Source organism: Marmota flaviventris, chromosome 9 (genome assembly GCF_047511675.1).
Source record: "Marmota flaviventris isolate mMarFla1 chromosome 9, mMarFla1.hap1, whole genome shotgun sequence".
Classification (NCBI taxonomy): Eukaryota; Metazoa; Chordata; class Mammalia; order Rodentia; family Sciuridae; genus Marmota; species Marmota flaviventris.
In genome coordinates this window covers 335,222-349,713 of record NC_092506.1, presented here as the reverse complement: position 1 = coordinate 349,713, position 14,492 = coordinate 335,222, and the positions used below count along the sequence as shown (strand labels likewise).

The 14,492-nt window shown below is 49.4% G+C and overlaps 1 long non-coding RNA gene across 1 annotated transcript; it reads right to left on the bottom strand.

Moving 5' to 3' along the window:
- Nucleotides 1–659: 659 nt before the first annotated feature.
- LOC139707039 (uncharacterized) lies at nt 660–5,810 on the bottom strand. Its single transcript, XR_011708644.1, has 2 exons — nt 5,574–5,810; nt 660–885 (listed from the first exon to the last, which is right to left on the bottom strand). It is a non-coding gene; the product is annotated as an uncharacterized lncRNA (long non-coding RNA).
- Nucleotides 5,811–14,492: the final 8,682 nt, after the last annotated feature.

The window sequence follows — 14,492 nt, the reverse complement described above, 5'->3', positions numbered from 1 at the left end:
GGGCAGTGTCGGGCAGGGTGCTCGCCCTGCACAGGGGTGTCTTCCTCTGGTTCATGAGCACATTCTCCTACTTCACAACCAGGTCTCACTGATGTGAACCTCACTTAGAGGCTGGAGAGGGGGCCAGCTGCCCTCTACAGCCTTCCTAGGCACGCTCTGTGGAGTCTTTCCTGGGGGCTGCCTGGGCCACAAGCTTTCCTAGCACTGGCTGGGGGCACTCTTTATGGAAATTCCTTGCATGATATATTTTCAAATTAGATTTCTGAGAAATCTACATCTTAGAATCACTGTAAATTTGATCATCTATGAAAATTTTCTTCTTTTGATTAAAGCTGACAGTGCACTGCTAACCTACACAGTGTATTTTTGTATTAAATAAAACAAAGGAGATGTATTTTAAGAAATCCATAATGTGCCTGTCATCTCAGTGACTCAGGAGGCCGAGGCAAGGGGATTGCAAGTTCAAAGCCTGCCTTAGCAACTTAGTGTGATGCTGTTAGCACAAAAGGACAGGGCTGGGTGCCAACTTCACCGATCAGGAATGGAATTACACTTCTGATGGACCCACTCTCCTGGTGGAAAATGAGCCACTGGCCAAAGGAGAAGTCTGGGCTCATACAGGTTATATTGAGAGGTGACTTAATTAATGAGCATGTCAGTTTGGACACTCAGGAATTTGGGGTCTTTATTCTGCAAAATAGGAGGGATCTGAGGTCAACATCAGTATCTGGTATTTATCTTACTGGGCCAGATGGAGAGTCTGGGGTCCATGGTTGGTATCTGGAAAGGATTTGTTTAAGGAAGGATCAATGCTTTGGCCTCTTCCCAGAGACTGCCATTTCAGACTTGATGGATGGTTATCTCCACCCTGGGGCCTGTTTGTCACTGGGAAAAAATGTATTGGGAAAGGATCAATGTATGGCATTCTCCCTAATTTCCTCTCCCTGGGACATGCTATTTTGGAGTTTGTCATTTTCCATATCCAACACTGTCTCAAAAAAACAAAAGGGGACATCTGGAGCCTCTGGGGTAGGCGTTTCCGGCAAATCAACTCTTAATTGGTGGGTCTTGGGTTGTCTGATATTGTGCACTATTGGACCAAAAGGGTAACAGTGCCGCTAGGATGAAGTGCATGAGATTTTTGATGAAATTGAGTCATGAAATTAACCACTGAGTTGAAGAATGGAACACAGATCCACGGAACGATTACAGGTGTAGATGTTAGCACAGGAAGAACAGCCCAGACACAACCTGGCCCCCAAGGCTGTTGTACAGAGGCAGCTGGATGCACGTCCTCTAAGGAAGGAGTTGCCATGATCCCTAGGTGACATATGGGACCCTATATCAGTGTGAGAAGTCAAACATTGATTTCCACCTGCTTTTATTCCAAAGCATGCTCCCTCTTAGGAGTGGGATCAAAATCTACATGATTAGCTAATTTTAAAATTGGAGCAGGCAAAGGGAAGGTCATAATTTAAAAGACTACAGTTGGATCTTACATCTCAATTAAGATAAATACTATATTCTGAAAATGGACCATTGGACTTTCTGTTTTTCACAGTGCTGGATATTGAACCTAGGACCTTGAACACACTAGGAACATGCTCTATCACTGAGCAGCACCCCATCCACCACTTTGATTTCGATTGTTACAAATTATCAAATCTTAAAAACCCAGGGACAAAGGACCAGAAGTTGAAAAAAAATGAAGAGAATATGAATAGGCATGAGAACAGATCCCCAGGGCACCTCCAAGCCTGTGAAGACCAGTGCTTCAGCAAAAGCAGCCCCGGAGTCCTTCACGATGATGGGGTGATATGAATTCCCATCTGTTCAAACGCCCCTCATTTCATGTGCTGGAAATGTCCTTCTCTCCTCTAATTGCAATTGACAGTCTGTGAAATGAAGATGCTCCCAAATGTGTGGAGAATGTCTAGATCACTCATCACTACAGAGATACAAATTCAAGTGGCACCAAGGTTCTACTTCTCAGGACCCAAAGGTGCAAAAAACAGAATCTCCAGAGCCTGAGGCAGGAGGATCCTGTCACAGGAGAATCCTCTCACAACCCGCGTGACATTTACTCATTTTTCCCAAACTAGGGTGGTGAGTCAGATTAGAAACATTAAAGGTATGAGAAAAAAGACACAGAAATAAGTGAAAAGCAGGGCGTGGTGGGTCGATCCAGTTTGGATTTAACAAAGGGAACAAAAACCTCCTGTTTATTTATAGGTATGGGCATTAAAGTTTTCAGTGTGAAAAGCTTCTTGAGGTAAACCGGATGAAGTTGAGGTAAACAACATGGTTGGTGTCAGGTCGATAAAGGTGACTTAGGAACAAAGCACCAAGCAGCCGGCGCTCAAAAAGAGCCACCAGTCAGCACTGATGGAACCGCCTGACAGCCAGCGGGGTCTCCTGGCCAATCCTGGATCTCAGCCAGCTAACTCCAACCAACCCCAGTAGGACAAGGGACTCTAAAACCCCCCTTTCCTTTCCCAAGCCCTGCTTTCCTGCCCTAAGCCCAATAAAAAATTCTAGTCTGGTCCAGCCCGACGCGATTTCTCTGCAGACCCTTGTCTTGTCCGCTCTGTTGGTCTGGGAGCGAACTCTCCATAAAGCCTTGTTCAGCATCCTTTTAAAATCTGCCTCCTTTTGGTTGCTGCCACTGCCTGACCTTACATCTGGTGCCAAAACCCGGGAGGGATTTTAGGGCTACTCTGTAAGGGATTGAAATGTGCCCCCCTATCCCCTTCAAATGAACTGGGAGATTCCTCAGCTGCTCCCTCTTTCCCTCTCTTCATCCAGGCTGACAGGAGTGGGGTAGATTCCGTAGTTTCCCCTGACCTTGCCGCCCCTCTCTGTCCGCGGGAGTCTATGTATGAGTCACACACGTGCCATAGACTCCCACCCAGTCCGTTCAAGGCCCCAGGAACTGTGGAGACAGCCCGGTTCTCGTGTGAGCCACTCAGATCCGTTTGGGCCCCCAGAGGGTTGCAGGGACACCTCAGCCTCCACCCAGCCCTTATCCGTTCCTGTTCCTCTGGTGAGCACGATCAGAATCTGGGACGCCTTTTTCTGCTCCCACCCACCCCTGAGGGTGCCAGAAGTTCATGGGAAACACCGAGTTCTCCTTTGGGTGTTTATATTCAAATTTTGCCAAGTTAGGACTCAGCCAAGACCTCCGCTGTGACCTCCTGGCCTTTTACTCCACTGGGCCTGGACAATTTCTGTCTCCGGACAGGGAGGTGGCAGAAATGCTCAGGCTTTTTGTGATCCGCTGCTGTCCTCCCCTTTGTTCTAGCTGATCCTCGGCTGAAGTCCTCCTGGCGGGGAACCGCTTTCCCATTGTTCCACTCTTTCTTCCTCATCCTCAGTCCCACCTGAGGTTCTCTCAGCCCCACCTTCCCATCTTCCCTCTCCCTACCCAGGCCAATCCTTCCTCCTCCCCCCACACCTGCACCCCCCTCCCCCCCTCCTCCCCCACTCCTGGACCCTCCCCCCCATCCCTCTCCCCCTCCTCCTCCCCTGCTCCCCACAACTCCCTCCTCTCCTGCAGCCAGGACCCCTGCCCACCTCTTCTACTGATAAGCCCTCCCCTCCGCCACCCCCTCCTCTCTTCTCCTGTCAGTGCCCACACCTGGTCCTACCAGACCCTCTTACCAGGTAACCCAAAGCTCCTTTGTCCTCTCAGGGGAGTGGCTGGTGCTGAAGGGATCCTCCGAGTATACATCCTATTCTCACTCCAAGATCTTTCCCAGATTGGAAAGTGCCTTGGGTCTTTCTCTGCTGACTCTTCTACTTACATTAAAGAATTCTGATACCTGGCATGATGTCCATGTCACTCTGTCCTCCACCCTTATCCCCCCCATGAGCGAGCCTGCATCCAGAAGGCTGCACGAGATCATGCTGATCAAATTCGTTTAACAGATATGACTCTCCCCACAGGTGAAGCAGCTGTTCCCCTTACTGAACCCAACTGGGACTATCAAGATGACCAACAAGGTTGCAGTCACTGTGCTCACAGGGTCCGATATCTAATAGCAGACATGCAGGCGGTTTCTAATAAGATGGTTGACTTTGATAAGCTGAGAGAAATCACCCAGGATCCAGATGAGAGCCTTATTTCTCAACCACCTTACAACCCTCACCAAATATACTAAGCTGGGTCCTGAGTCTCCCTCTGGGGCTACAGTGTTAGCAACCCATTTCGTTACTCAATTGGCCCATGATATTAGAAAAAAGCTCAAACGAGCTGAGGAGAGCCCTCAGACCCCTATCTGAGATCTGGTGAAAATAGCCAGGAAGGCTCAAGTACAGAAAAAGGCCTGGGCAGCAGCCCTGAGGCCTACGGCTCCCGCAAAATCTTCACGGGGGACCAGCATTCCTCTCTGCCAGGGGCTTGTTTCAAATGTGGATGCCCAAACCCATGGCCCCCTCTAGGCCATGCCCCACCTGTAAGCAGACAGGACATTGGAAGAGCAACTGCCCCATGGCTGGCCCTTCCTTGGCACCACCATGTGGGGGTATGACCAGCCAGGAAGTCCCTTCTCTTGAACTATTGAACTATTGGGGATCACAGAAGACTGAAGAAGCTGACTCAGGTACCCCCACCACCCGTGCCGAGCCCAGGGTAATGCTCCAGGTAGTGGGTAAGTCCGTAACGTTCCTTGTGGACATGGGGGCTACCTATTCTGTCTTGCCTGCCTATCTGGGCCTCTGTTTCCTTCCATCAGTTATGGGGATTGATGGCAAACCCTCCTCCCCAAACTGAATTACTAAGCTGGCCTGTGCCCTGGACACCCTTTCACACTCTTTTCTGGTCATTCCATCCTGTCTGATTCCTCTCCTAGGCAAAGATGTTCTCCAACTACTAGGAGCCACCCTCCAACAACACCCCAAGAATACTACCACCCATCTTCTTCTGCCTCTAATCCTTTCCTCTCTAATAACCTGAGAGTACCTACTGTGCCATTGCCCCCTGACCTAGTCGATCCCCAGGTCTGGGACATCTCCAAGCTGGTCCTAGTTCCCACCACAAGCCAGTTCATATCTAGCTGAAACACCAAACTGAATTTCCTTCGCACCCCCAATTTCCCATCTCCAAAACCTACAAGGAGGGACTTAAGCCCATCATAGATTGGTCACTTTCCCAGGGACCCCTCGTCCCTACTGACTCCCGCTCAACACCCCCATATTGCCGGTACACAAGCCCTCAGGAGCCTATTGCTTAGTCCTCGATCTCCACCTAATTAATGAGGCGGTTATTCCCTCCACCCGGCGGTTTCCAGCCCTGACACTCTTCTTTCTCTTATCCCCTCTCTGACCACTTGCTTCACTGTCCTGGATCTTAAAGCTGCCTTCTTTACAGCACCCCTCCATCCTGACTCTTATCACCTCTTTGCCTTCGCATGGGAAGACCCTGTGTCCTTTAGGTCTCAACAGCTGACATGGACAGTCCTACCCCAAGGCTTCAGGGACAGTCACCATCTCTTTGGGAAAGCCTTGCCACAGGATCTAACTGCTTGTGACTTAGGGATAGCACTCTCTTACAGTTAGATAGAAGTCTTTCCTACCTCCAGGGAAACTGCTGACATTGTCACCTCTATCCTCATCGAGCAGATCATTCCCAGGTTCAGACTCCTGCCTCCATTCAGTCAGCCTTCACTTCTCAGGTTGTTCAACTAGTCTCCAAAGACCTCAGCATCATCTAGAGGCTCCACATCCCCTACTGACCCCGATCCTTGGGTAAGGTGGAGAAGGCTAATGGCATTCTCAAGAATCATCTCATTACACTTCCTATTGAACTCAGGCTGTCTTGGCCCAATCTCCTGCCATTGACCCTCATCAGAATTTGGGCAGTCCCTAGAGCCTCCTCAGGCCTGAGCCCCTTTGAGCTACTCTGTGGGCACCCTTTCTTAATCAACCAAATCTTTCCAGTCACTCCTCCTCCCCCTGTGTCCTACCTGCCCGATCTCACACTTCTGTACAAACTCCTAAGGGAACCCACAGACCTATGTCTTCCTGCGCCATCCCTGTCCTCCATCCCAGCACATCCAGGAACTGAATCAGACCTTCTTCAACCAGGTGACACAGTCTTACTTCAATAGCTGCAGCCTCAATTGTTGGAACCTCACTGGGCAGGATCCCCTCAGTCATACTTATTGCCTCAACGGTGGCCAAGCTTTTGGGACACTCCCCCTGGTGCCATGTGTCCTGCCTTAGGAAAGCACCTGTCCAAATGTCCAGTCCTAGACTTCCACCATGCTGGGGCCCCTCCAAACTCAAGATTTCTCGCCAACCCTCTTCTTCTTTTACTAATCATTAATCTCTCTGAAGCTTCTATCCCAACCCACAGATGGTGCTTCTACATCCAATCAACATGGCAACAGGATGGCACCACCCACTCTCAGTTTATGGGTCAAGGCAATTGTCCTTCCACTAGCTGCAATTTGGCAGTCACCCTTAACGTTACTGGCTTCAACCGAGCCACCTCCTCTCACCTATGTGCAGCAATGCTATGCTTCATATCAGATCAAACTGAGGAATTTCGTAAGTGCTGGCCTAATACCTATAGTGGGTGCCTTTATAATTTGTCCCGACCAGCAGGACACATCAACGTGGGCAGCGAACCTAGATGGGGAGGAATGAAGGGACAAGAGACACAGAAGGATGACAGCAAGACAGGAGTTCTGATCAAGCTGCAAACTTTTATTGTACACACAGGGGTATTTGTATGCTGGGGATGGAGAAGCTCTCTTATCGGCAGTTGCTGGATGTCTGCACAAGGTGAGATAACACAGGATGTTTCAGGAAGACAGATGGCCGCAGGATGTCTCAGGGAGATAGATGGCTGCAGGGTGTCTCCCAGGCAGGATGTCTCCCAGGGGGCTGTTTCTTGTAACTGTCAGGCTATTCTTTGAAGGAGAACTCCCTTCTAGTCCCTGGCAATAATTCATGCAAGAAATGCTTCCAAGATAAGTCTTGCTATGAGAAACAAGCATATACTAAATTAACTATTTGGGACCCATGGGACCTGAAATGGGGTTCTGGTGTTGATGGTAAATTTTATTCTTGGGGTTTTGCCAAGCACTCCTCAGCCTCTATCAGAATATGGAGAACTTGTATATAAGTGCTCCCTCAAATTCACATAACCATCCAGGAGCAAGAAAAGGAACTCCAACACCAGCTGGATGCAGTTGCCCATCATAAAGGTGACCCTTCTCATGATGGCCCTAATACATCAGGGCTTTCAGCTTCTCAATTTATCCAAAGTTAATAATATTTCAGACTGTTTTCTCTGCGCCGGTTTGGATTGTACTCCATTAACTGCGATTCCCATTGATCTTCCTCTCAATACCTCAACCAGACCCCAAGGGCCTCCCTCTCCAGCCTTTGAGGAAGTACCTCTTTTTCATAACTCTTCAGGGAATTTCCCCTGCTATTTCACTTCCTCTGGTTCAGCATCCTGTGACCAGATCATTCAAATTTCTTCCCCAACCTTTGCTCTGCCCGGGTTCTTTTTCTGGTGCAATGGTACCCTGACAAAAAACCTAAGTCTCAACATGCCCTTGGCTTTTTGTGTTCCTTCCACCTTGGTCCCCAATCAACTGTACAGTGAGGCTGAATTAAAGTGGCTTGTCACCACCTCCCTTTCCAGGGCAAGACAGATTATCTTTCCACCAGTAGTAAGTAGTTGGACTCTCCCTGGCCTCCTCCCTCGCTGCCTCTGGACTTGGTTATGCAGTAACCACCACTCAGAATCTTGAACAACAACTTCAGAAAGTGGGAGAGGCATTGGCCGCCTCTCTCGCTTCCATACAAAGGCAAATGACATGTATTACCCAAGTTTCATTAGAGAGCCATTGAGCCCTTGATCTCCTGACTAAGACAAAGGAGAAACCTGTCTATTCCTGAAAGAAGAAGGCTGCTGCTACATCAATGAAACTGGATTGGTTGAATAGAATGTCGACACCCTCCATCATTTGGGTGAAAGGTTTAAACAGCAGCCAGCAAATGACCCCTGGCCAGGCTGGCTAAACTCACCCTCATTGCGTGGCTGACTCCCATTCTCACTCCTATGTTAGTAATAGAACTTCTGTTAATGATTGCTCCCTTCCTCCTCAGTTTCCCCTGAAAGCACGTGGGTGAAATTGCCAGAGTGACCTACAACCAGATGCCCCTACACCCCTACAGTCACCTCCCCACTGAACCGATACCCAAGCCACCCCCTTCCTCCCAGAGCCCCTAGCCAGCAGGAAGTAGCCGGATGAGATTCGATGCCCTATATCATCAAAAAGGCTGGGATGTCAGGTCGATGAAGGTGACTTAGGAACAAAGCACCAAGCAGCCTGCACGTGAAAAGAACCACCAGTCAGGCACTGACAAAATTGCCTGACAATCACCAGGGTCTCCTGGCCAATCCTGGATCTTAGTCAGCTACCCCCGACCAACCCCAGTAGCACATGGGACTCTAAAAACCCCTTTTCATGTCCTACCCTAAACCCAATAAAAAAAATTTCAGTCTGGCCCAGCCCTGATGAGGTTTCTCCTCAGACCCTCCTCTTATCTGCTTCGTTGGTCTGAGAGTTCCGCCCAGGAGTGAAATCTCAGTGAAGCCTCATTCAGCGGCCTTTTAGAAATCTGTCTCCTTTTGGTCACCGCTGCCTGACCTTACAGTTGGGGTTTAGAAAGTTTAGCCCATCTCTTCTATCTCCAGATAGCTGGGGTTTGGATCAAGTCCTTTGAACTAGTGAAATCCATGACAAGCACTTTCCTATCAACAGGAGTCATGCTGCAAACAGGTGGTCCCTGGCAGCCTCACACCACAGGGTTCCCTAAAACAGGTCTCACTGTCCAGGTTTCACATAGTTCAAAGCAATGATTTATTAACTGCTCACAACAGGGACCCAAATCGGAGGCCAGAGAGAGAGACAACCAAAAGGACTGGAGATGTTCTCAGTTGTAGAGCACCCCAGGCTCCAACAGCATGAAAACGTAGCACAAAAGTGACTGCATCCTCTGGGTGAAGCGGTGATGGTGCTGGTGACCAGGCACTGCTGCAGCCGGCACGCCCTTCCTGGGCATTTCTTCACACCTGTTGAGCTCTGCAGAAGTACTTATGTGCAAGGTTATTGAGCACAAGTCCTTCAGTGATGTGTAAAAGTGGTCTGTTCTGAATGTAGCTCTCATTGCTCTAAAGTTTATTTATTTATTTATTTTTAATATTATTTTTCCTCTCTTCTCCTTTCTCCCCATCCCTAACAAGATTAGGGAGACAGAGTATCTTTTCTTCCCTTAGTTAACTGCCCTTGAACACACCCACTGCAGGAAGGAGATGCCTGCTGAGGGTCTGGGAAGTGAATATCTCCGCAATTAACAAGTGAATTCTGACACACCTACAGGACTCCCTACTGAAACGTGGCCCTTAAAAAATCCCTTTAAAAGCCCCATCCCTCCAGATAGGGAGAGTCACAGCCTTTGGGACAGGAGTCCTCTGTGCTTCTCCTTTGCTAGCAAAGCAATAAACCTTCTTTTTTCCTTTTTTTCCCCCCAAAACTGTGTTAGATTGGTATTTATTGGCATTGGGGACAGGGACCCAGGTTTCGGTTACAATGGCAGACCCTTAGAGCCACCTAAGTGTCCCCATGTGGGGAAACTGTGATTTCACAATGGCACACCCACACTGGGATCCTTGGCAGGGAAGAAAGGGGAGGAAGACCTCTCTCAACTCCACTGAAGAGGAGTGTGCTTCCTTTCACTGAAGGGGAGTGTGAGAAAACTCACAGCATCTGCTCATTTGTGCAAGACTGTCGCGACCCCTTGCCCGCAAGGAAGACGCAACTCCGAAATCTTCTCTCAGTAGTTTTATTCGGGCCCTTGATATTTATTATTCTTTCTTCTTCTCCCTCTCCCGGATGCCCTCCCAGCCTTAATAAAGCATCCCAAGCCCCAATGCAAAGCTGCCGCGTGGAACTCTCTCACAGGGTGGTGAAAAATCATGTGCCAACTCTCTCAGATAAGGAGTTGTTTGTCACATACCACAGCGGAGCCAGCGCCATCTCGTAATGGCGACCATAGTCTGCAGAAACGGCAGAAGCGGCTCACCACACAAGACTAATGTGCAAGACTAATGTGGAAAGGATGGTCCAGAGACTGTAAAGATGGATGGTGGACCAGCAGCGAGGAAGGGGAAGGGGAACACAGGGGCGTAGCACAGTGGACCTCTCTGCATATATACTCTTACAGGAATGCAGGTGTGGGAATCCAAGTAATGCTTCCCAACCTGAAAACACACGCCAATCAAATCTGCCAGGATGGGGTGGGGAAATGGAGTAGGCACCTGGGGAGGAGTCCAACTGCACTGCAGGGGAGCTACAGCTGAGGGTGGGGAGCAGTGAGCTCTGGTGCAGTGGGGAGGTGCCACTGGGATGGCCAGGGAGCCCTGAAACTGTTCTATCTGTGCACTAGAAGACGAGGGAGACCTGGGTCCCTCACTGTGAAGGACACAGTGGCAGTTAAGAAGGGGGGCCATCATGTGAAAGCCACAGGGTGGAGAGCTCAGGGTTTCGTGTACAGGCATGTTTGCCTGGTTGGTGTGCACACTGTATTTCCTAGCTCTACTGACAAGGCCTGGAGGCCCTGGGACCCCAGCTGCCATGGGCTCCTGCAGTGCCCAGGTCTCCTGGCTCCTTGAGGAAATTGCTGATGCTGGGGCCAAGGCAGAAAATGCCTGATATGAGCCTGGAGCTTCCTGAAGTAACAGGAGGAGGAGCTGCTCAAAAGCTAGGCCGGTAAGGACTGCAAAAGCCCAGGTGCCATTGGGGGTGGTGATGTTCCCCCCAAGAGAGGTGTGTGTTTGGGTAAGGGTTGTGGTCTGATGTGGTTGTTGCACAAGACAGGCAGTGTATCCAAACATCACACCCGACACCAGACTGGCACAATTATGACGTGTTAGTTGCAGTAAAGGTGTGGGACTTGCAGCATCACTGGGCTGGGCTTCAATCCCAACACCACAATAAAATAAAATTTAAGAAGCAAACTAAACGTGAAGATCAAGTTTGAAAGAAAACAGGGGCCAACCAAAGGAGCCAGAGCTGTGACTTCAGCATGATGGAGGATGATGTTGGGTACCAGCTGGATGAAGTGTCCCTGAATCCGCACTGATCTCAGTCAATAGTAGTTTGAACGTAACTGGAGGAGAAGGGATGACCATCTTAACTCAATTCCAGTTCCCGTAGGAGAGAGGAGGAAGAGCAGGAGGGAAAAATCACTGTTGAAATGATCCCCTGAAGGAGCTCCCTTGTGAAACAATCGGCAGACTGTTTCCTGGCTTTGGTAACAGCACTGCAGTTGTTTGTCAATTGGGGAAACTGCATGAGAGAGGTATGGAAACTTTCTGAACTCCTCCTGAGCCTACTCTATATGTTTTAAATTGTTTCAGAATAAAAGATTAGGAAAAAAATCAACATCGGGCACACTGAAAGAACGAACTCACAAAGTGGAGTAAGCGAGGTAGTGTGGTGGCTCAGAGCATAGACCCTGGCCCAGTAGATCTGGTGCAGACCTGGCCTGATGCCCTTCGCTGTACAGGGCTGGGCAACTGTGTGACCTCTCTGTGTCTCCCTTCCCTCTTGTGTAAAATGAGGAGAATAATAGCATCCATGGTACGCGTTGTTTCAAGAGCTAACTATGTTAATACAGGTAAAGCATTTAGAGCAGGGTTGGTGAGAACTACGTGCTCTGAAGACACCGGCTGCCAGGAGCGGAGACGACAGGACCATCTGGGGCAGTGGACCCAGAGGCAGCTGCATCAGCTGACCAAGCCAGAGCCACCTAGGGAGGGCACAGGAAGCATGAGGAGAGCTGGTGGACACCGAGCCAGGCAGCAGAGGAAGCCCAGTGCTTACATGGCAGGATGGGAGAAGCAGAGAGACAGCTTACACCAGAGGGTCCCAGGAGGCCAGGCACAAATTTGCCAAGAGGAAAGTGAAAAGAAAATGAAAAGGTCGACCAAACAAAAAGAAATGACTTACACTTAGTCAGAAATCAGAGAGAGATTGAAGTGTCAAAGACAGAGTTCAAGAAAGAAAGAGAGGGCTGGGTGGTGGCTCAGTGGTAGTGTGCTTTCTAGCATGCATGATGCACTGGGTTCGATTCCATCAACAACTAAAAAATATTTTTAAAAAGGAAAGAAAGAAAGAGAGCCCATATAATGGAGCAGGAATCAAAGTGAGACTAGATTCCTCACAAACTCCTATTGCAGGAAGTAAAGAGGCCTTAGGTGGAGGCGGATGCAGCTAGGGTTCTTACAGGACCAACCCAGGACAACCCACTCAGCATGAGGTTGGTACCCCAGGACCAGGAAGCCAGCTGCACTAGAGACATGGTCAGGTACCCTCTGGTAGGGGACTGACAGCCACCATTCCCCAGGTCCGTGGTTTATTCCCTGATTCAATTGTTGTGAAACACAGGATGTGCCTATCCTGAGTGACTCCATGGTGTGTAGATCAGCAGTCCTCAGGCTGAGCCTGCAAATGTGACTCACTGGTGTGTAGGACAGCAGTCCTCAGGCTGTGCCTGCCCTAGTGACTCACTGGTGTGCAGAACAGCAGTCCTCAGGCTGCACCTGCCCTGAGTGACTTCATGGTGTGTAGATCAGCAGTCCTCAGGCTGAGCCTGCAAATGTGACTCCATGGTGTGTAGGACAGCAGTCCTCAGGCTGCGCCTGCCCTGAGTGACTCACTGGTGTGTAGAACAGCAGTCATTAGGCTGTGCCTGCCCTGAGTGACTCCATGTGTACAGAGCAGTAGTTCTCAGGCTGTGCCTGCTCTGAGTTACCCCATTTTGTTAAGCAATAGTTTCCCATCTGCTGCTTTATTTTGATTACACATACCAAGGTAGAATCATTCCACATCCTGTTTTTACAAGTAAACAATTGCCATGTGCGCAGCACAATCACATAGCACCAATTAATATGTAACTTAGACATTTTAAACTGTGAAACCATATGGAGGAGTACTTGGACCCATGGGCCTCCTGAATCCTATTAGGAATACCAGACACAGGAGTTTATGAAGTTCACCAGACACAACATCCTCACCTAAGACCTGTGAGAGGAGCCCCCTAAGACTGAACAGAGTGGCATCCTCACCCTGTCCCCTGGTCACTCATCACGATTCTCACCCAGGAAAATTGCGTCAGTGACAAAGCTCCGAGATCCTGTCCCTCTAGCTTCAGCAGAGCTGGTTTCTTTTGTCTTTGATGACCACAGTCTCCATTCCAGACTGACATCTGCAGCTGACACTCTGAAATGGAAACGGCCTTCAACTGGACCCTCTGCTTTTCATACCACCAGTTACCAGTGAGGAGCTCTGCTTCCTCAATGTTAGAGTCTGAACGTCAGAGAAGCATACCAAGGCAAGCACTAGGGCAGGGTCTATTTAAAAAGGGGGCCGGAAGCAGGTGCTCTGCCCTTTTGATATGTCCTGGGGTTCCTTTGTTCCCCAGCCCTCTTCCCTACCTATCTCCTTTCTGAGTAGGTGACTGGGTCCAGGAATGCTCGGTGGGATGGCTGAACGGTGGAAAACAGGAGAGCGGAAGGAGGGGGCAGCCCAAGACACTTAATTAACAACTTTATAGCTCCCTGTAGGGGGGGTAGGGGGCAATTCCTGGGACTGGTTACCTTGGCAACAGATTGGAGCAGGGGCAGGTTCTGGATCAGGGTGGAGGAAGGGCTCTGAAGGAATTAACATTTCAGTGGTTCAGGGACAGTCTCCAACTTCCTGGACTCACTCAAAATTGGCCTCCTTGATCCGACCTGACTCGATTTACCTGTCTAATTCTGGCTTCATTTTGACAACTCTGGAACTGCCTGGTCGAAATACCTACCTGATCACCTGCAGTGACTGTGCTCCGGGCCCAGTACCTGAAACCCTGTAGCTGTCTTAGCCCTTTCTTAGTGTTCTGTGACTTATCTATATATCAGTGTGTGAAATTTGATGTGTGACTTGAGCATTATAAATATTAGAAATTAAAATTGGAATAAAAGAACCTGTGATTGCCTTATGCTTACCAGGTGACCCCCAAGTGTTCAGGGGGCTCCTACCCATAAAAATGGTGTTGCCTGTGAATTTATTGGTAGAGGCTTTGTGAAGGACACAACCTGTTGGGTCTATTTGGATGGCAAAGCTAGCTCTCCACAAAGTGGCCCTTGTGACAGACAGCCCCTTGCACCCTGCAGGGAGCCCCAGCTGAAGCTAGAATCAGTCAGGCAGTCAGTATAGATAGGTAAATTGAGTCAGGTGGATCAAGGAGGCCAATTTTGCGTGAGTCCAGCAAGTTGGAGACTGTCCCCTGAGGGATTGAAATGTTAATTCCTTCAGAGCACTCCCTCCACCAATATCAAGAACCTGCCTCTGCTCCAACCTGTTGCCCAGCAACCTGTCTCAGGAATTGCCCCTCCCTACAGGGAGCCTTAAGGCTGCTCCATCCTG